Source organism: Pongo pygmaeus, chromosome 8, assembly GCF_028885625.2.
Source record: "Pongo pygmaeus isolate AG05252 chromosome 8, NHGRI_mPonPyg2-v2.0_pri, whole genome shotgun sequence".
In the NCBI taxonomy this organism is placed as follows: Eukaryota; Metazoa; Chordata; class Mammalia; order Primates; family Hominidae; genus Pongo; species Pongo pygmaeus.
Genome location: NC_072381.2, coordinates 50,409,802 through 50,431,245, shown reverse-complemented (window position 1 = coordinate 50,431,245; position 21,444 = coordinate 50,409,802). Strand labels below are relative to the sequence as shown.

The window sequence follows — 21,444 nt, the reverse complement described above, 5'->3', positions numbered from 1 at the left end:
TTCGTCTGTTCTCTCTTCAGGCAGTTGTTGTGTCTCTCAGCGCTTGTTGGGTTCACAACCTATTAAATAAGCCGGCTGGTCTTCACCCTCCCAGACAAGTCAACTCAGGGGAGGCAGCAGGGTGCAGGCCTTGGCCCACAGCCCTAGCCAGGGTCGGGGCCAGGGCCGGGGCCAAGGCTTGGGGCCGGGCTGTGAGGTGGGCAGGTGAGCAGCGGGCAAGACCATCTCTGCAAGTGCAGCATAGCCTCGTCCTAGGGCAGCGGTAGTGCGTGGCCAAAGCTGTGAGCAGAGGCACAGGTGGTGGCAGACAGTAGAGGCGCCCCATGGGGAACATACTGACCTGTTGTGTGCACCCCAGGGTCAGCCCCGAGTTTGAATAGCAACAGGGGTCGGTGTGTCCATCTGAATCTGAAATCTATGAGGCAGGAGCTGGGGACAGGATGGCAGGCTAGCCCATGGCTGCTGCTGTACAGCCTACTGAGGTGACTGTTGAAGTTGGTGAGGACCTTCACATGCACCACATCCGTGACCAGAAGATGCCTGAAGGTAAGGAGGTGACGGGTGCCATCTGCCCTCTGCTTGCCTTTTCCTGCTGCTGTCCCCAAGGTTCCCTTTGAGGCATCCCCCACTTCGAGCTCCTTTCTGCCTGTAGCCAGCTTTCCCGGGGGCTGGTCAGGAACAAAAGCTGGCTCCTCCTTGCATTCCTACCCCTTAGTCTTTCCCCACTGAGTCCAGTCAGTTTCTTTTCGCCTCCCCTCCCAATTGCCCAGTTCTTGCTCTCTCATCTCATTCTCCCAGGCTGGCATGGGACCATTTATTTATGGCTCTTCTTGTCGAATAAGCAGCAGTCAAATAAACGAGTTGATAAATTTTTATAAATGATTACATTTTTTTCTCCCTCTATACATATAGCTTTGGAGTTTAACCTTTCTGCCAATCCAGAGGCAAGCACAATATTCCAGGAGAACTCTCAAACAGATGATGAGACAACATTATCTGTAGCTCTATTTATTATCCTGTAGGACTTTGTTAAGGCTTCTTCGGACTATTTTCTTCCTTTTCTCAATAAAAACTCAAATATCCCAACTTTTCGGTACCCATCTTATTTTTTTGTACTTATTTATTTGTACTTATTTATTTGTATGTATTTATTTGTACTTATCCAGATGGTACCTAAGTGAAGGAACCAGTTAAGTGCCTAATTGTTTCCTTTGTTAAAGTAGCTAAATCTCAGGACAGTTCATATTCAAATATTTGGGGATTTCTTATTTAAAATCAGAATGGAGGTTGCCGCGGGAGAGGCTATATGGTATTCTTAATGGGCTGCTTTAAGTCACCTTGATAGAAGCTGCTTAGTTTCTTCTAACTGTGATTTGAACACAGAAGGAAAAAAAAAGGAGGGTGTTTAAAATAATTGTGAAAGGTGTGAAATGTCACAGCCAGGGCTGCAGAAAAATGGTTGTGTGTGTGTGTTTGGGGTTTCTCAAAGGAGTTTACCCATGAGGCCCTGATTACTTTAGAATTCTTACTTGAACACAAAATGTGTCTCCAGATTTATTCTGGTGGCTTAACAGACTTTATTTACCTCCTTGTTTTAAAAGAGAGGTGGGGATTGGTTCATGATCAAAACTTCCAAAAGACATGACACGTCAATGTAGACTTTTAATATGTAACATAAAGAGTGCAGGTTAAAATGTCAGACCGACCCTGTAAGAGTGTTTGTTGCCGTGGCTCCCCCTTTGTCCTTTCCCCTCCTGACAATAGCATCTTGTTCAAAGATAAGAAAGAGTTTTGGCTGTGCATGGTGGTTCACGCCTGTAATCTCAGCACTTTGGGAAGCCGAGGTGGGTAGATCACCTGAGGTCAAGAGTTCGAGACCAGCCTGGCTAACACGTTGAAACCCCGTCTCTACTAAAAAAAGTACAAAAATTAGCTGGGCGTGGTGGCGCATGCCTGTAGTTCCAGTTACTTGTGAGGCTGAGGCAGGAGAATTGCTTGAACTCAGGACGCAGAGGTTGCAGTGAACAGAGATCTCGCCAATGCACTCCAGCCATGGTGACAGAGTGAGACCTGTCTCACAAAAAAAAAGAAAAAGAAAGTTGGAGTTTTTCAGTCTCTACACTGGGAGAGGCGGGGCATGGGAGGTGGTAGAAAAGAGAAAACAATTAGTTGGTTTGCCTCTAAAATTTTGCAAAGAGATGAATCTAAGTAAAAGTAATTGTAGGTAATAATATGGTTCTTGAATAAAAACTAAAATTTTCAAAATAGACAACATTGCGTCATAAAGATATTAAATCCAGTTGGCTTATTGATTTCATTTAAATGCCAGAGATTTCATTACTGTAGAGGGAATGTCTTATAGCTCTTCTATTTAAACTTTGGTTGGGCTCTTAAATTTTAAGAGGTAGGATAATTAAGACTCATTATGAGTGTGACTTTTTAACTTTGAAGTACTATCCTCACTTTTCAAGATATTTAAGGATTGCGTTAGAATAAACAAATATATTATGTGAATTAATTGATTGGATGTAAGGAAAGCCTCTGAGTGATGTTACACACCAGCTAGTAGATGAGTAGTGTTAGATGAGAGCCCAAAAATGGCTCTTTATTGTCATTCTTTAGGATTACAACACAGTTTCTGTATGTCTCACTTGGCCCTTTCCAATACAAATAAGGCCTGTGTATGTTCTACCTATGTATTGCTAATGAAGAAATGAAGACTTAGAGATATCACATGAGCATGGAAGGCAGCTACTTAACAGAACTAAGGTTCTATGTCCTCAGAATGACATGGAAATGACAGATATGCTGAATTTACTTTTAAGAATTTTTAAAAACTCTAGAATGCATCTTATATTTTGCCTATAAAATAGACCTGTCTTTTGAAACTTACTGCCATCTTGATTTATTTTATGCAAAGTTGATTTTACACAACTCAAAGCCAACATTTACCTCTTCATTATTATTTTTTTTTTAATAAAGGAGGGTGTCACTATGTTACTCATGCTGGCCTCAAATTCCTGACCTGGGTTCAAGATGGGGATGATTTTCCCATCTCAGCCTCCTGAGTAGCTGGGACTACAAGCATGTGCCGTCTTGCCTGGCTCTATCTTATGTCTATACATTCATTTCAGTGGATAAGAATAAAAGTAGAGATAGTGAAATAGCCTAAATGTAGCAGTCGAATAAACGAGTTGATAAATTTTTATAAATGATTACATCTTTTTTTCTTTTCTCCCTCTATACATATAGATTTGGAATTTAACCCTTCTGATAATCCAGAGGCAAGCACAATGCTCCAGAGGAACTCTCAAACAGATGGTGAGACAACATTGTTTTTTCTGCCAAGAGAAAGAATAAAAACTCTTGTTTGATCAGGTTTTAGAAAGTATTTAGAAAAACTCATATTGGTTTAAATTTTTCACCTTTTCACACGTTCACTTGTCTTATTTTAATGTGTGATATACTTTCCTTTAGATGTTATCATGTTAGTGAAAACATGTAAACTTTTTGTTTATACATTTTGTCATCTTTTTATAAACACAATTAATTTGTCATGTAATAGAGGAGTCATGGATTTATCTTTATTTATAATTCTTGGATTTATCTTTATTTATAACTCATGGATTTCTCTTTATTTATAATCCCTTTTCCCTTGCTCCAAAGAGTACATTTTAAAGATGAATGATAGAACTTAGACTTCAGCTTGGTTTTCATTTAAACAAATTAAAAAACATAGTTGTTTATCATCAGGGATTGAATCTGTGATTTGGGCCTCCTCTTACACAGTCCTCTGACCACATTCATTTACCACATCCAAGTTTATGCTACTCAAAACTTTTAAGTTATTAACCTTTTCATTTGATGTAATGTAAATTTAAACATGCCCTACTCCTGCTTATTTTCCTTAGTGTTATGTTAAATCCTCATTTATTTGCTAAAAAGCCATACACAGCCAAGTTTTCCAGTTGACTTAAACAGCAAGAATACAAGTGAGGGTTCTATAATAATATGCGAAGTAATGCAGCACAGTAAAACATGGGAGTTTGTAACCTTTGTTTTTATAGTTTGAGTAGACTTTGCCCATCCTGAGTCAGTTATTTCTAGCTAAAATTTGTCTTCATTTTTTACATTACTCTAAAGAGATACCTAAGGCTGGGTAATTTATAACAAAAAGAGGTTTAATTGGCTTAAAGATTTTCAGGCTGTACAAACATGGCTTCAACATCTGCTTCTGGTGAGGGCCTCAACAAGCTTACAATCATGATGAAAGGCAAAGGGGAAGCAGGTGGTTCCACATGGTGAAAGAGGGAGGAGAGAGGGGAAGGGGGAAGGTACCAAAATTTTTTTTTTTTTTTTTGAAATGGAGTCTTGCTCTGTTGCCCAGGCTGGAGTGCAATGGCACAATCTCGGCTCACTACAACCTCTGCCTCCTAGATTCAAGCAATTCTCCTGCCTCAGCCTCCTGAGTAGTTGGGACTATAGTCGGGTGCCACAACACCTGGCTAATTTTTGTATTTTTGGTAGAGACAGGGTTTCACCATGTTGACCAGGCTGGTCTCAAACTCCTGACCTCAGGTGATCTGCCCGCTTCAGCCTCCCAAAGTGCTGGGATTACAGGCTTGCGCCACCACATCTGGCTGGTACCACACTCTTTTAAACTACCATAATGAGAATTTGCTTATTACCATGGGGATGGGACCAAGTCATTCATAAGGAATCCACTGCCATTACCCAAACACCTCCCACTAGGCCCTATCTCCAACATTAAGGGTCATATGTTAACATGAGATTTGGAGGGGAAACATATCAAAACATATCAGAATTGTATTTCCCAGTTCCTTCCAGAGCCATTGGCTTCTGTCACCTAGAGAGCATGGAAGCAGTAAAAGAAAAGTTATTCCATGTCCCTCACTCTTCAGTGGTAGGAACTTTTGCCTACAAGGCCCTTCCAGCATCAAAGGCAGAGGCAGTGTAGGAAACAAAGCATGGCCCAAGTCCTTCTTGGGGCTTTTATTATTCTGGCCTTTTTTTAGAAAAAAAAAAAAAAAAAAAGATTTTTTGTGCTGCAGACACCTTATCCAATTAGGTTTGTATACTCATTTTAAAATTAAAATTTAGGGAAGGCTCTGTGGCTTAAGCCTGTAATCCCAGCTATTTGGGAGGCTGAGGTGGGTGGATCACGAGATTAGGAGATCAAGACCATCCAGACTAACGCAATGTAACCCCATCTCTACTAAAAATACAAAAAAAAAATTAGCTAGGCGTGGTGGCACGTGCCTGTAGTCCCAGCTAGCTGGGAGGCTAAGGCTGGAGAATCACTTGAACCCAGGAGGCAGAGGTTGCAGTGAGCTGAGATCCTGCCACTGCATTCCAGCCTAAGTGACAGAGTGAAATTCCATCTCAAAAAAAAAAAAAAAAAATTAAGATAGGTTACTTTCCAGTTGTGTAAAGACCCTTTTGTTTTGTTTTGTTTTGTTTTGTTTTTAGTGACATATTAGTAGATAACCACTAAGTGTGGTTCAAGATGCTTACAGGGATTCTGTTGCATCTAGCGATAGGTGCCTGGTCAGGAAGTACTTCTTAGAGCTGTTAGCTCTTAGAGTCTGATAATTAAAGTAGGTTATGTGTAAATGCAGAATGAGAGAATACTAATGGATCATGGCTTATATATGCAACAGTTAAACTTTTTTATTAGCTAAATTTTTCATCTGGCCTAATTTTTTTGCCCTTTTCTTTTGTACATGAGGATTCTTTCATTTTTATGTAATAGAAACCAAAAGTAAACTAGATGAAAAACTAAGTTTTTAGATTTTACTTTATGAAATTAATCATGCCAGATAATTTAAGTTACAAATTATTGAAAATAATTTTTTAAATGGAATTTTGTCTCATTTTACATAGGAGTAATCAGTAAGATGTTAACAACTACTTTTATTTTATGGTATTTGTATCAGAAGTGACCAGGTTTTCTTTTATTCTTAGTTGTAGAAATAAGAAGAAGCAACTGTACAAACCATATAAGTAAACAGTCAAATAATTAAGAAATTGATAGTTTGACATAAAAGGATGTCTCTCTTGATTTCTTTAAATTACAATGTGGACCCAGTGGTGATAGCATGGACCTCTTTTTGTGGATTTTCTAAATCTCTTCTGTTTTCCTAAGCATTAAATTTATCCACAAAAGTCTTTAGCTTAGTGTGTCCACCTTTTAAGGATTTCTGACATTTAAGTTAAATTTCAATAGTTTGGTTTTGGTAAAAAGATCTGCCTTAAGGCGGGGTGTGGTGGCTCATGCCTGTAATCCTAGGACTTTAGGAGGCCAAGGTGGGTGGATCATCTGAGGTCAGGAGTTCGGGACAACCCTGACCAACATGGTGGAATTCTGTCTCTACTAAAAATACAAAATTAGCTGGGCGTGGTGGCGCATGCCTGTAATCTCAGCTACTCAGGAGGCTGAGGCAGGAAATCACTTGAACCTGGGAGGCAGAGGTTGCAGTGAGCTGGGATCGCGCCATTGCACTCCAGCCTGGGCGACAGAGCGAAACTGTATCAAAAAAAAAAAAAAACTGCCTTAAATATTTAATCTTATTTTTAATGAAACAACAAAAATAGAATAAGTTAATTGCCAGCACTATCTATTGACTTTCTATCACAGCAGGTAAAAGCATACCTTCCTCGCTACACCATGATCTTATGTTTCTCCCTCTGTTTCTTCCAATTGTAGCACACTTTTTCATTAAATCAGTAATATTTACATGATTATGACTCTGCAAATATTATTCACTGCTAAGTCATATGGTGTTTTCACTGTGCCTCTGCATTACATATCCTTGGTCCTGTCTCTGAAACAGTTCTGAAATCTGAGCACTTCTGCAATTCTCCTGGATCTTCTCTTTTTTCCTAGCCTATGTTAGTTTATCCATCCAAATATCGTAAGTAGCCTCTGGGGGGTCTGTTTGCTTTCACATCCATTATTTTTTAGCATGAGGCTAATTTTCTGACTATATTCATTTGCCTATTTTCTAACAGCTGTTTTTCCCCCAAGTATTGTAGCATTTATCACATGCCTTTCAAAGATATTTTCCATCTGCGAAAACACATCTGTTCCTTTTTATTTTTTGTGGGGGAACAACTTTCTTTGACCTTTAGTTATCCTAGTTCAATAGCGTGTCTTTCCCTAGATATGCTCGATGTCTGCTTTTCTGTGCTAACTCCTTAAAGTCTTTTGGAATCTCACATAACTGCTGTCTTGTATGGGATTGCCTGAGTCCTAGATTCTGTGTTTCCTTCTGTTCTGTTACCCTCTCTAGTTGTACTTGAACATTTTCCTGGGTGGAGATGTTTAGAGAGCTGGCCAGTCTTTTTTTTTTTTTTTTTTTTTTGAGACAGAGTCTTGCTCTGTCGCCCAGGCTGGAGAGCAGTGGCGCAATCTCAGCTCACTGCAAGCTCTGCCTCCTGGGTTCACACCATTCTCCTTCCTCAGCCTCCCGAGTAGCTGGGACTACAGGCACCCGCCACCACGCCTGGCTAATTTTTTGTATTTTTAGTAGAGATGAGGTTTCACCATGTTAGCCAGGATGGTCTCAATCTCCTCACCTTGTGATCCGCCCGCCTTGGCCTCCCAAGGTGCTGGGATTACAGGCATGAGCCACCGCGCTCGGCCAGCTGGCCAGTCTTCAAATCCCTCCTCTTTGATAGAGAGTACACCTCTAGCTTGAATCTAAATTGTATGGTTCTGAAGACATTTTGCAATTGTGCTCTCATTACAGTGTTGTTCTTGAATCTATTGCCAGTGTGTGATACATTATTTACAACCAGATTTTAGGTATTTGTGGAAGCTTTTTAGGATCTCTCTCGCTGAGGTTCTGAAATGTTATAACAGCTTACTGGGGATCTTTTCATTTTATTGAGGCTACTAAACCTGTAGACTAACTCTTCTTGATAATTTTTTTATTTTCTCTGTTACTTTTTTACTGATAGTGTTGTTATTCAGATGCTAGGCTGCTTGGACCAGTATACCTGCATTGGTTTTTAATTTTTCCTCTTCTATTTTTTTGTTTGTCTTTTTATTCTACATCTGGGATAGTCTGTGATTTTATCCTCTACTATTTCTATTGAATTGTATGTTTTTTGAGAGTATTTTAAGATTTTTTTTTTAAGTTTTGTTCCTGATTTTGACTGGTCCCATGAATTCCTTTTTTCTGTTTTTTCGATCTTTTTTGTTGGAGGCTTCCCTCCAACGTGTGGTGGTCCCTGGCTTGCTTTATTTGGAAGCAGGACTTCTGTTAACTGATAGCACTCAGTGTGAGGTTTTGCAAGCCAAACTAGCTTTTCATTTGGGGGACCACAGTGTATTATCTGGGATCTTTGTTCGAGACATTTCAGTTTCTTCTGACCAGGATCTCCCAATTTTCTGCCTGGGAAGTAAAAGCGTGGCCACTTGCTTTCCAAAAGCAGAGTTAGCGAAGAAAGTTGGAGTTCCATTTCTGGTGTACAGTTTTCTTTATATCTCAGGTAAACCATGGTATATCTCAGGTAAAGCCATGGTATCTCTGAGCCAGAAATTCTCAGGTTTGATATATCCAGAGAACACACGTCTAAGTTTCTTGTGAAATGGAAGGGCAGGTGGACTGGGGGCTCTGGTTAGAGATTTTCAGCTGCCCTTGCTGGCTTTTGTTTTACATTTTACCCTACTTTCCAAAGTGCCATTTGCCTGTAAGTCACAACTTGCCTTTAGCTCTGCAAGACAAACTGGCTTGCTTCTGTTAGTCACTTTCTGTAGGCACTAAAGTTGTGCTTCCGTGTTATTTACCACTCCTTTATCTACTTTTTATGTCTTAGTATTTCTTAAAAATTATCTCTGTCAATCTTCTCTCCTGGTCATGTGTGTAATCTTTATTTTATGACTAATGAGACTTCGGGAGGGAGAGGAAATAAATTTGTGGTCAATCTATTATATTTAATCCAAATTTAAGACCTATGTTTAAATCAAAGTCTAATTTCAGTATAATTAATGATATTAATCCAGAGAATTTTTTAAATTAATGTAGCTATAATAAGCATATTACACTTTTCTCCTAAGGCCTTGTTTGATATTTTTATCCAAACTTTATCCACTGCCATATACTTCCCATTACTTCACAACATAGATGGAGCTGTTTTCATAAATGCCCAAAGTGTTAGAAATATTTAAGTTAATTAAGATTTGTTCATTTTTAAGCTGGTAAACATAGCAAGACCTCATGTCTACAAAAAGGTTAAAGAACAAATTAGCCAGGCCTGGTGGCATGTGCCTTTCATTTTACCTACTCAGGAGGCTGAGGCAGAGAATTGCTTGAGCTCAGGAGTTTGAGGCTGCAGTTAACAATAATTGCACCACTGCACTCCAGCCTGGGCAACAAAGGGAGACCCTGTCTCAGAAAAAGGAAAAAAGTTATTAATTCTTAAAGAACATATCTAAAATTTGTCCTGCCCAAAAGGAGAGCAAACAATGTAAACTTTAGTCTTTGTTTTATTTTATTTATGTTTGCTGAGAAAAATGCTGTATATTATTTATTTAGTTAGTTAGTTAATTATTTATTATTTCCATAGGTTTTTGGGGGAACAGGTGGTATTTGGTTACATGACTAAGTTCTTCAGTGATGATTTGTGAGATTTTGGTGCACGCCTCACCTGAGCAGTATCCACTGAACCCAATTTGTAGTCTTTTATCCCTCACCCTACTCCCAGCCTCTCCCCCGAGTCCCCAAGTCCATTGTATCATTCTTATGGCTTTGCATCCTCATAGCTTAGCTCCCACGTATGAATGAGAACATACGATGTTTAGTTCTCTATGTCTGAGTTACTTCACTTAGAATAATAGTCTTTAATTCCATCCAGCTTGCTGGGAATGCCATTAATTTATTCCTTATTATGGCTGAGTGGTATTCCTCATGTATATATGTGTATGTATATCACAGTTTCTTTATCCACTCATTGATTGATGGGCATTTGGGCTGGTTCCGTATTTTTGTAATTGTAATTTGTTCAAGTTCCTCATAGATTCTGGGTAATAGCCCTTTGTCAGATGTATAGACTGTGAGGATTTCCTCTCACTCTGTGGTTGTCTGTTTTCTCTGCTGATTGTTCCTTTTCCTGTGCAGGAAAAAAAGATAATCTACCATGATCAAATGGGTTTCATACCAGGGATGCAGGGATGGATTAATGTACACAAGTCAATAAATGTGATACACCACATAAACAGAATTAAAAGCAAAAAAATCACATGATCATCTTAATAGATGCAGAAAAAGCATTTGACAAAATGCAGCATCCCATTATGATTAAAACCCTCAGCAAAATTGGCATAAAGGGTTATACCTCAATGTAATAAAAGCCATCTATGACAAACCCACAGCCAACATAATACTGAATGGGGAAAAGCTGAAAGCATTCCCCCGAGAACTGGAACAAGACAAGGATGCCCACTCTCACCACTTCTATTCAACATAGTTCTGGAAGGCCTAGCCAGAGCAATCACACAAGAGAAAGCAATAAAAGGCATCCAGATCGGTAAACAGGAAGTAAAACTATTGCTGTTTGTTGATGATATGATCGTATACCTAGGAAACCGTAAAGACTCCTCCAAAAAGCTCCTAGAACTGGTAAATAAATTCAGCAGTTTCAGGAGACAAAATTAGTGCACACAAATCAGTAGCTCTGTTATACCCCAACAGCAACCAAGCTTAGAATCAAACCAAGAACTCAACCCATTTTATGATAACTGCAAAAATAAAATAAAATAAAACAAAATACTTAGGAATAGACCTAACCAAGGAGGTAAAAGACCTCTACAAGAAAACAACTTATTATTTTTAATGGGTTAAAATGAGAGGCAGCAGGTACAGCGGAAGAAGTCAGTGTGTGGGCATCAGCGTCCAATGGGTACTGGACCTTTGATGGTAAGGCTTTGGTTTTGACTTACTAAATTACCAGGTATGATTATCTTCTAGTTTTTGTTATTAAACCTTAAAACTACTAAGTAACCCCTTCCCTTTCTTGTTAAAGATCGTAAAATTTCATACTCTGATTTATTCTGACTGATGTTAGATTATTTGTTTCTATTTTGTGACTTCCTTAAATAATACCTATAAACAGTAAACTGTTAGTAGTGTTTTTGCTGTAATTAAATATAGTAAGACTTATCTTCCAAATGATAACTAAATTGTCAAACACTTGTTGAAGTTTTGGATTTACTCAAAATACTATGCTCAGCAGCTGGAGGTAGGAAGAGTAAGGGCCCTGCCTTCCTCTTATTGAGAGGCATACTTTCTCATGAGGGGAATACTCTGCAAGAATTAGTATCTTGTAAGGAGTGGTGAATTTGACTAGTGTACAAAAAAACATTTTTTGGTGTGGCTGCTGACCAAGAGATCCAAGAGGCTAGATGGAGTCAAGCTTTTGCTGAAGCAAGGAAAGAGAAAAGCAGTATTCTAGGCAGACAGCAGGGGTAGAGCAGGAAAATGGCTAGGTGCAGGTCAGATGATTTATAGAATAAACTGATCAAGTTTTGAAATGAATGGAAAGTATTCTCTGAGAGTCTCATTTGAGTCATGTCTTGGCAGTCTTATTTAAACATGAAGTGAAAGTTAAATTGTTTAAGTTGTCATCTGTTTTCAGGGTGTGAGAGAATATTTAAGTGATACTCTTTTTATCCTCCACATAAGAAAATAGGACTAGAGAAACCTATGGCTTCCTCACTTGTTGGTGGCCTAGCAGCCCTGGCACACAGAGTCTCTGAATCCGAAACACTTGTTTTGTCACATATCGCCTGAAATAATACATTTAAGATTAGCAATTTAGTAAATGCATTAGTCTTGTATTCACTGCAATAAAATGCTCTTGTACCAGTATTATTTAATACATTACATTTTACTGTAGTAAATAAATAATAGAAATAGAAATTCTTGGCTGCTTTATATTGCTGTAGAAAAAACAATTAAATCTTATTTTAAACTTTTCTCATTCTTTTTAAAGGGAATTCATAAAATCCTTGTTAGGTTTGATGACACTTACCATTTTAAGAGCAGCATTTTACAACCCATATCTTAAACATCATCTCTGGAAGTTAAGAGCCTCCAATGGGTTTTCTATAGAATGCACATGATACCACACTTAAGCAGTTCATGGAGTGTAAGAAATATCTTAGTACTTTGTCATTTGCCATTTTTACCAAGAAAAACTTACACTTTGATAAGTTTAACTTGTACTTCCCTTCTCCTTCAGGTATCTACTGAGCGTTTCAGAAAACAGTACAGCTCATATTCGACAATATTCCTTGATGACAGCACAGCCAGCCAGCCTTATCTTACAATGACAACAATATCGTGAGTACAACTATACTGCCCAGGGACAGATTTCTTTATTCTAAAATTATTTCAGCCATTTGTTTGTCCTCTTCAGCAATCAGTTTAAGAAATTGGAGTCAACTATGTATCGATATCCAGATTCTACATATTAAGTATCAGTTTCTCTTTTAATCTTCGACATCGTAGTGGAAGGAAAAATCAGTTAGTAAAGAAGCAATCCCAGAAACAGTGTGTCTTTTTGATGCCTTTATGCCTTAAGACAATGTTGAACACAGTGAGAAGGATAGGTTCCCTTTATTGAATGTTTTTTGTGAAAACTTTATAGGCCTAAATCAGTGTGCACTACTTTGGACATTAGCCTTGGAAGAAGGAACAGCTTTTTCTCTTCTGGCACCACAGCGTATCTGCATTTGAACTTCTCCCATTGTGCATGAGTGCCTCATGGGCCACAAAGATGCACTTTGAGAGCACCCTGAGATGAAGTTTATTTTAAAAGGAACAACAACCAACACCACCACTAGCTCCATAGGGGCTGTCTAGTGTACATTATTCTCATCTCCTTGGGTTATGAGTGTTGATTTTTAGAACACAGTTTGGAAAAGTGCTAATTTAGAATATTAATTATCTTTAATTTTACTTTTCATTCTGTAAACATAACTAGCTTATAAACAATTTTGTTTCAAATGCCCTAGCCTTTTTAGCTAATTCAATTGTCAGTAACTTTTACTTTAATTAAAAATGGCAAGTTTACACTCATAATAATGTCACTTTCCTCCCTCCCTTTTAACAATAGTTGAGATGAAATTGTGTTTCAGCAAAAACTGGACTCAAACTCTGTCTCAAGTCCTGAGCTTTGGGACCTATTGAGTAATCACTAAATGTCTGTAGTTAGCCAAGTCTCTTAAATCTTCGAGCATACATACAAAAAAACTACTTTGACTAGAGTCCCTGGCTTCTTTTGAGTTCAAAAGATTTTGATGTGTTAGCATATAATTCAAAAGCAGCTTTGAAGATTAATCTTTCTCAAACAAATTTCATGCTTTTTTCCTCATTATTCTGCTTTTTAGAAGTCTACTTTTGAAAGTAAAGTAAGTTTTAATTTGCCATCAGCAAGTTTGAGAAATGATCATTTGGTGTATTCACTATTGGTGAAATAAAGGTTTATTGAGCAAATTAATCGGACAAATTGGCTTCAAGAAAAGATTTTGAAAAATGTTTATCATGAGTCAGTAGTGTACTGTTGTCAGTGGGATAGGTGGAACTCACTGAGATCACTTATGCAAGGTTTTTTTTTTTTTCAAAATACATGTCTGCAAACACTTGTATCTTCCCATCTCTACTTTACCTCTATCTCTAGGCACAGAGAAGCCTTTTAGGAAAATCAGGATGGATGTGAGGCATCTTTCTGTGAAGAAAAGCATCCCAGAAGATTCTGATTTTCACCCCAGCTCAATCATTCCAAACTTTGCTGCACATTGAAATCACCTGGGAAACTTTTACCAACAACATTGATGCCGAAAGTCATACCCAATACTAATTAAATTAAAATGTCTCATGTTAAAGATGAGGCAGTTATTAAAGCTTCTCAGGTGATTTTAATGTGTAGTAAAGTTTGAGAGCCCCTGCTTAATTTGAGTTTAGGATAAGAAACTATTTGGTGGGATCTTGGGCAAGTCAGTTTTAAGGTTTGTTTCCCTGATCTGTAAAATGAGTGTTGAATTAAATGTCACATAAGGTCATTGGTCCTTTCCAGCATGTAACTTTAAATTCTGTGATTTTAAAATTATTTCAGAGATGAAAACTACTTGAAGCACTATCGACATATCCATCTTACATGCTAATGTTACAGGCTTTTTAAAAAGTGCTAGTATTGTATAGACCTATTACTAAAATTAAGATTTGCCTTCCCTCAGTTGTTCTGAGCCTTATTCTACAAAATTAGCTGGGCGTGGTGGCACATGCCTGTAATCCCAGCTACTCCGGAGGCTGAGGCAGGAGAATCGCTTGAACTCAGGAGGCAGAGGTTGTGGTTAGCCGAGATCGCACCATTGCACTCCAGCCTCATCAACAAGAGCGAAACTCCATCTCAAAAAAAAAAAAAAAAAAAATTTACCTGGGCATAGTAGCACAAACTTGTAGTCCCAGCTACTTGGGAGGCTGAGGCATGAGAATTGCTTGAACCTGGGAGGTGGAGGTTGTGGTGAGCCAAGCGAGACTCTGGGTCAAAAAATAAATAAATACATAAAATAAATCACATGGGATGAAAGCTTTTGTGGGTAGAAGAGCATATAACAGGGAAATCTGTTATTATTTATATATTATAATCGTCAACAGAAATGCATCTTCTAAAAGCATATTGCCTCGCATTTTGGTTCTCATATTTTTGCGGAAAACCAAGAAATGAAAACAAGAAAGTGCCCTTATGGTACTATTCTGAACTAGAGGATTTGAATTTCAGGGCCGCTAGGAGAGTCTCCTCTGCCTCCCTTTTAAAAAATGTCTTCAGGCCTAACAAATGATAACATCTATTGTTCTGAATTTTTTTTCCTTCCACAGCGTGACCTTGGAGATACATCATATCACACAAAGGTGAGCTTTTTAGAAACCTGTCTTGTTATTCTAGCTAATTACTTTGCAAGATATCAAGCTCAGTGTTAGGTCACAGCTCTAAACATCATAAGCTGTATTGTGCCTACTAAAATATCAAAGCAAATTATTTGTGCTTTCTTTGTTCCTTAAGACTCTTTTAATTCTTAAATGATTGAGAATCTCAAAGAGTATATGTTTATATTGATTATATTGATATTTACTGTGGTAGAAATATAAAATTGAGATTTTTTTTCAAAATCTATTTTTAGTTTAGATTGCACAGCCTTACCACTGTTGATATTATGGGCTAGATCATGCTTTGTTATGAGGACTGTCCTGTGCATTGCAGAGAGTTTAGCAGCATTCACGGCCGCTACCAACTAGATGTTGGTAGTAACCCATGACCCAGGTTGTAACAACACAAAATATTCCTTGAGATCAATATTGTTAACATAAATTTTTCACTGAAAAAATAACTTTTCTACAACAAAAAGTTGAGTAAAAAGTGTGTCATGTATTTATATTATTTAAAGTCTCTCATGCTGAGCTTAATAGGAGACAACTAGACTCTCTAGATCTTTCTTTGCAATTTGCTTTAAAGAAGCAATAAGAGGCCGGGGCAGTGGCTCACACCTGTAATCCCAGCACTTTGGGAGGCCAAGGCGGGCAGATCACAAGGTCAGGAGATCAAGACCATTCCAGCTAACACGATGAAACCCCATCTCTATTAAAAATACAAAAACTTAACCAGGCGTGGTGGCACACGCCGTAGTCCCATTTACTCAGGAGTCTGAGGCAGGAGAACCACTTGAACCTGAGAGGCAGAGGTTGCAGCGAGCTGAGATCGCACCACTGCACTCCAGCCTGGGTGACAGAGCAAGACTCTATCTCAAAAAAAAAACAACAAAAGCAATAAGATGGCTGGGCGCGGTGGTTCACAGCTGTAATCCCAGCACTTTGGGAGGCCGAGGTGGGCAGATCACTTGAGGTCAGGAATTTGAGACCAGCCGGACCAACATGGTGAAACCTGAGTCTCCTAAAAATACAAAAAATAGCTGGGTGTGGTGGTGCATGCCTGTAGTCCCAGCTACTTGGGAGGCTGAGGCCATAGAACTGCTTGAACCTGAGAGGCGGAGGTTGCAGTGAGCCGAGATCTTGCCATTGTGCCCCAGCCTGGGTGACAGAGGGAGACTCCATCTCAAAAAAAGAAAAAAAGAAGCAATAAGATGACCTAACCTCATGCAAGTGTGTAGTTGGTAAAAGGTGTATTTTTAAAGTTTTCAGACAGTTGTAGGTATTCGTTAATACTAAATCAAAACTTCACAGGTGCTAGTTTCTTAAATTAGTTACAGTGGCATTTTACATATTAATAAATTTATTCCATCAGTACTCATTGATCTTTCTTGCACAGTAAATGGATCTTTCCCCCCAAACCTGCATTTATAATATTGTGCATTAGTTACTTGGAATATATTGGTTTATATTTTATTGTGTCAAAAATCACTTTTAGTTTAACCACCAATCTTACTTTAAAACACCTTTAAGTATTGAAAAGCTTTCAAGCCTACAGTAGAAGGAACAAGTTTTTCAAAGTCCTCAGGAAAGCTTAAATTTTATCACTGGGAACAAATACTTATTTTCCTTGAAGTGACAACCTCTCACTTCATTTATTTTTGAGAATGATAGTTGTACTTTTTTTAGACAGAGTCTTACTCTGTCACTTGGCTGGAGTGCATTGGCATGATCTCAGCTCAAGCAATCCTCTCACCTTAGGCTCCTGTGTAGCTGGGACCACAGATGTGTGGCACCATGCCAGGCTAATTTTTTTGTATTTTTGGTAGAGACAGGGTTTCTTTATGTTGCCTAGGCTGGTCTCGAACTCCTGAAGGAGCTCAAGCCATCTGCCTGCTTTGGCCTCCCAAAGTGCTGGGATTTTACCAGCATGAACCACTGAGCTGGCCCAGTTGTACTTTTAAATAAAAACGATGCTCTGTGAAAAAAAGTGATTGTTCAGTTCACAATTAAATCACAAATTCTTTTTTTAGAAAAAAAAGAACAACCATCCTGCAGTCAGCAGAAGCACTTCTTGTTAACTTTCCACTTCTTCAGAATATTAAAGAGACATGTCAAGATTGAATAACAACATTAATTTTTACTGCTTCATCAAAGACATTCTTAAGAAATTCAGGCTATCTTTATTAACTGTAGGGGACAGTAAAGAATAGAATGACTACTAGTGTAATTGGTACCACTCCCTTGATTTATGCTGAGAAACCAGCAGTTTTACCCACTTTTGCTTTTATACAATCATGGCAACTGTCAATGAAAAAGCAGGCAATGACTTTGTATTACTTTTACAAATTTTTAAATGTTCTAATCAGCTTTCTCAGGTTTAATTAGTATGATTCAGAACAGTGTCAGCCAGGCACAGTGGCTCAGGCCTGTAATCCCAGCACTTTGGGAGGCCAAGGCGAGCAGATCATCTGAGGTCAGGAGATCAAGACCAGCCTGGCCAACATGGTAAAACCACATCTCTACTAAAAATGCAAAAATTAGCCAGGCGTGGTGGTGGGCGCCTGTAATCCCAGCTACTTGGGAGGCTGAGGTAGGAGAATCACTTGAACCCAGGAGGCCGGAGGTTGCCATGAGGTGAGATCGCACCATTGCACTCTAGCCTGGGCAACAAGAGTGAAACTCGGTCTCAAAAAAAAAAAAAAAAAAAAAAAAAAAAAAAAAAAAAAGAACAGTGTTGACCTCTTAGGCCTTGTGGAAATGGTCTTGGGGATCCTGAGAGGTCCACAGAGTACATTTGGAGAACCACTGGTTTATACACAGGCACAGTGCATTAGTTTTACAAAGTTTAAAGTTCATCAAAGACTGGCCTCTTAAAAAGGCAGATGAGTTTTTAATTCAAACAACAGAAAATACATAAATACATCATGAGAATATACTACAGAGAACTAAAAAGAAAAGAAGCTAGGAAATCTGAATCACGTTTACTTTTTTTTTTTTTTTTTTGAGACAGAGTCTCACTCTGTCACCAGGCTGGAGTGCAATGGTGCAATCTCGGCTCACTGCAACCTCCGCTTCCTGGGTTCAAGCAATTCTCCTGCCTCAGCCTCCTGAGTAGCTGGGATTACAGGCACGTGCCACCATGCCCAGCTAATTTTTGTATTTTTAGTAGAGACGAGATTTCACCACGTTGGTCAGGCTGGTCTCGATCTCGTGACCTCGTGATCCACCCGCCTTGGCCTCCCAAAGTGCTGGGATTACAGGCATGAGCACCACGCCCAGCCACATTTACATTTATTAAAGTTCACCACTACTGCTTTGTAAAACATTCTTGTGTTTCAATGTGTGGTTAGAAGAGTGAAAATATATTTGGTTTATTTCCATTGCTGTTAGGGAGAGTCAATACTTATGGGCATTTCTGACTGGTTATCATATAAAAGACTTCACAGTACAGGCTATGACGTGCTGAGAAAGAAGTCAGGAAACCCTCTGCAAGTCAGGATCCAGGAGAAGAATTCGTAAAAAGTGCTTTGGTAAACACCAAAGCACACAGGCGGCAGTATTTTACTAAACAGATATTATACTAAGATATTAACAGTTTTTGAAGTAATGCACATCCTTATTTTATAGAGATGCAGATAGATCTTTGAGTATATTTGATGAACAGTTATACTCATTTACGGTAAGTGTCACTTCTATTGAGGTTGTATTTTCATCATACACTTGTATCTGTTTCATGCTAAAGTCAAAGGCATCTTTTTTTAAAATCTTCCCCATTTCATGTTGCACTTAGTCATCTTAAGTGTTGTACAAAGAATGTGCTGGAATGAGAACTGGTCTGCAGCTGTCTTTGGTTAGTGAGCTAATAAGTGTAAATATACTATCCAAATGACAGAAAATGTGTTTGTTTGTTTTTTGTTTTGTTTTTTTTTTTGGAGACAGAGTCTCTCTCTGTAGCCCAGGCTAGAGTGCAATCACGTGAACTCAGCTCACTGCAGGCTCTGCCTCCCAGGTGCCTGTTCAAGCAATTCTCCTGCCTCAGCCTCTCGAGTAGCTGGGATTACAGGCATGCACTACCATGCTCAGCTAATTTTTTTTCTTTCTTTTTTTTTTTTTTTTAGTAAAGACAGGGTTTCACCATGTTGGCCAGGATGGTCTTGAACTCCTGACCTTGTAATCCACCCGTCTTGGCCTCCCAAAGTGCTGGGATTACAGGTGTGAGCCACCGTGCCTGGCCCAGAAAATGTATCTTTTTAAAAGGTAATTGTGATTGTCTATAGGACCCTGCAAGTCACTACCCAATTTTTGAAGCCATTCTTCCTCCTGTTCCACACAGGTTTCCACTGTGCACTTACCCAGACAAGAAATGGAGGTGGGAGTTTAAGTAACCATTTCTCCTCCATTCCATCGACTCCCAGCACCAGCCAGGAGGACCTTCAGATCAATGTTCCTCCCACTGCCAACACACCCACGCCCGTTCACAAGCAGTCCAAGCGCTGGTCCAACCTGTTTACATCTGAGAAAGGGAGTGACCCAGACAAAGAGAAGAAAGCCCCGGAGAATCATGCTGACACTATCAGGAGTGGCAGAGCCATCCCCATTAAACAGGGCATGTTCTTAAAGCTAAGTGGGAAATGGCTGAAGACATGGAAAAAGAAATAATGTCACCTTGTGTTCCAATGGCGTGCTCACCTATTATTCAAGCTTAGGTGATTATATGAAGAATATTCATAAAAAAGAGATTGACCTTCGGACATCTACCATCAAAGTCCCAGGAAAGAGGCCACCCCTAGCCACATCGGCCTGCACACCCATCTCCAGCTCTAAAGCCAATGGCCTATCCAAGGACATGAACAGTCTACATATCTCAGCCAATTCAGACACCAGGCTGGGTGACTCCATATGCTCCAGCCCCAGTATCTCCAGCACCACCAGCTCCAAGCTCAACCCACCCCCCTCTCCTCATGCCAACAAAAAGAAACACCAAAGGAAGAAAAGCACCAACAACTTGAAAGATGATGGCCTGTCTGGCACTGCTGAAGAACAAGAAGAAAACTTTATCATTGTGTCCGTCACTGGTCAAACGTGGCACTTTGAAGCCATGATGTATGAGGAGCGGGATGCCTGGGTCCAAGCCATTGAGAGCCAGATCCTGGCCAGCCTGCAGTCATGTGAGAGCAGCAAGGGCAAGTCCCAGCTGACGAGCCAGAGCGAGGCCATGGCCCTGCAGTCGATCCGAAACATGCGTGGGAACTCCCATTGTGTGGACTGTGAGACCCAGAATCCTAACTGGGCCAGTTTGAACTTGGGAGTCCTCATGTGTATTGAATGCTCAGGGATCCACCAGAATCTTGGCACCCACCTTTCCCGAGTGCGATCTCTGGACCTGGATGACTGGCCAGTTGAGCTCATGAAGGTTATGTTATCTATTGGCAATGACCTAGCCAACAGCATCTGGGAAGGGAGCAGCCAGGGGCAGACAAAACCCTCAGTAGACCACAAAGGAAGAGAAGGAATGGTAGATCTGTGCCAAATATGAGCAGAAGCTCTTCCTGTCCCCACTACCCTGCACGGAGCTGTCCCTGGGCCAGCACCTGCTGTGGGTCACCACTAACGAGGACCTGCGGACAGCCATCCTGCTGCTGGCACATGGCTCCCGGGAGGAGGTGAACGAGACCTGTGGGGAGGGAGACGGCTGCACAGCACTGCATCTGGCCTGCCGCAAGGGGAATGTGGTCCTGGCGCAGCTCCTGATCTGGTACGGGGTGGACGTCATGGCCTGAGATGCCCATGGGAACACAGCGCTGGCCTACGCCCGGCAGGCCTCCAGCCAGGAGTGCATCGATGTGCTGCTGCAGTACGGCTGCTGCGAAGAGCACTTGTAGTATCTGTTTAATTTTATTTGACTGCAGTCTCCTTGGTGCAAAAACAAAATGGGAAAAATAAATAAGAATAACTCAGAAATTCAAAAGGAAATCACAAATTCAGTGAATAATACCATTTTGAGTGCATTTCGTAAACTAAGTAAATACACAAAATGTTGATTTTTCCAACCGTAAGATATTTTATGTCTTTTTGCCAAGGTGGATGTGTTAGTCTCAGGCCCTCCTGGGCCACATTGCCCAGGTCACACAGGCTTCTGTATTATGTATTTAGATAAGACATGTGAAAATATATTTGAAAAAAAGTTCATAAATATGCTTTGATTTTTCTACACATGGTACCTCTCTTTTATTTTTTTGAGATGGAGTCTCGCTCTGTCGCCCAGGCTGGAGTGCAGTGGTGCAATATGGGCTCACTGCAAGCTCTGCCTCCCAGGTTCACGCCATTCTCCTGCCTCAGCCTCTCAAGTAGCTGGGAGTACAGGCATCCACCACCACGCCCAGCTAATTTTTTGTATTTTTAGTAGAGACGGGGTTTCACCATGTTAGCCAGGATGGTCTTGATTTCCTGACCTTGTGATCTGCCCACCTCAGCCTCCCAAAGTGCTGGG

General features: G+C 39.9%; 1 pseudogene; it reads left to right on the top strand.

The window, feature by feature from the left end:
* Nucleotides 1–11: 11 nt before the first annotated feature.
* Nucleotides 12–21,106, top strand: LOC129006056 (arf-GAP with GTPase, ANK repeat and PH domain-containing protein 5-like; annotated as a pseudogene).
* Nucleotides 21,107–21,444: the final 338 nt, after the last annotated feature.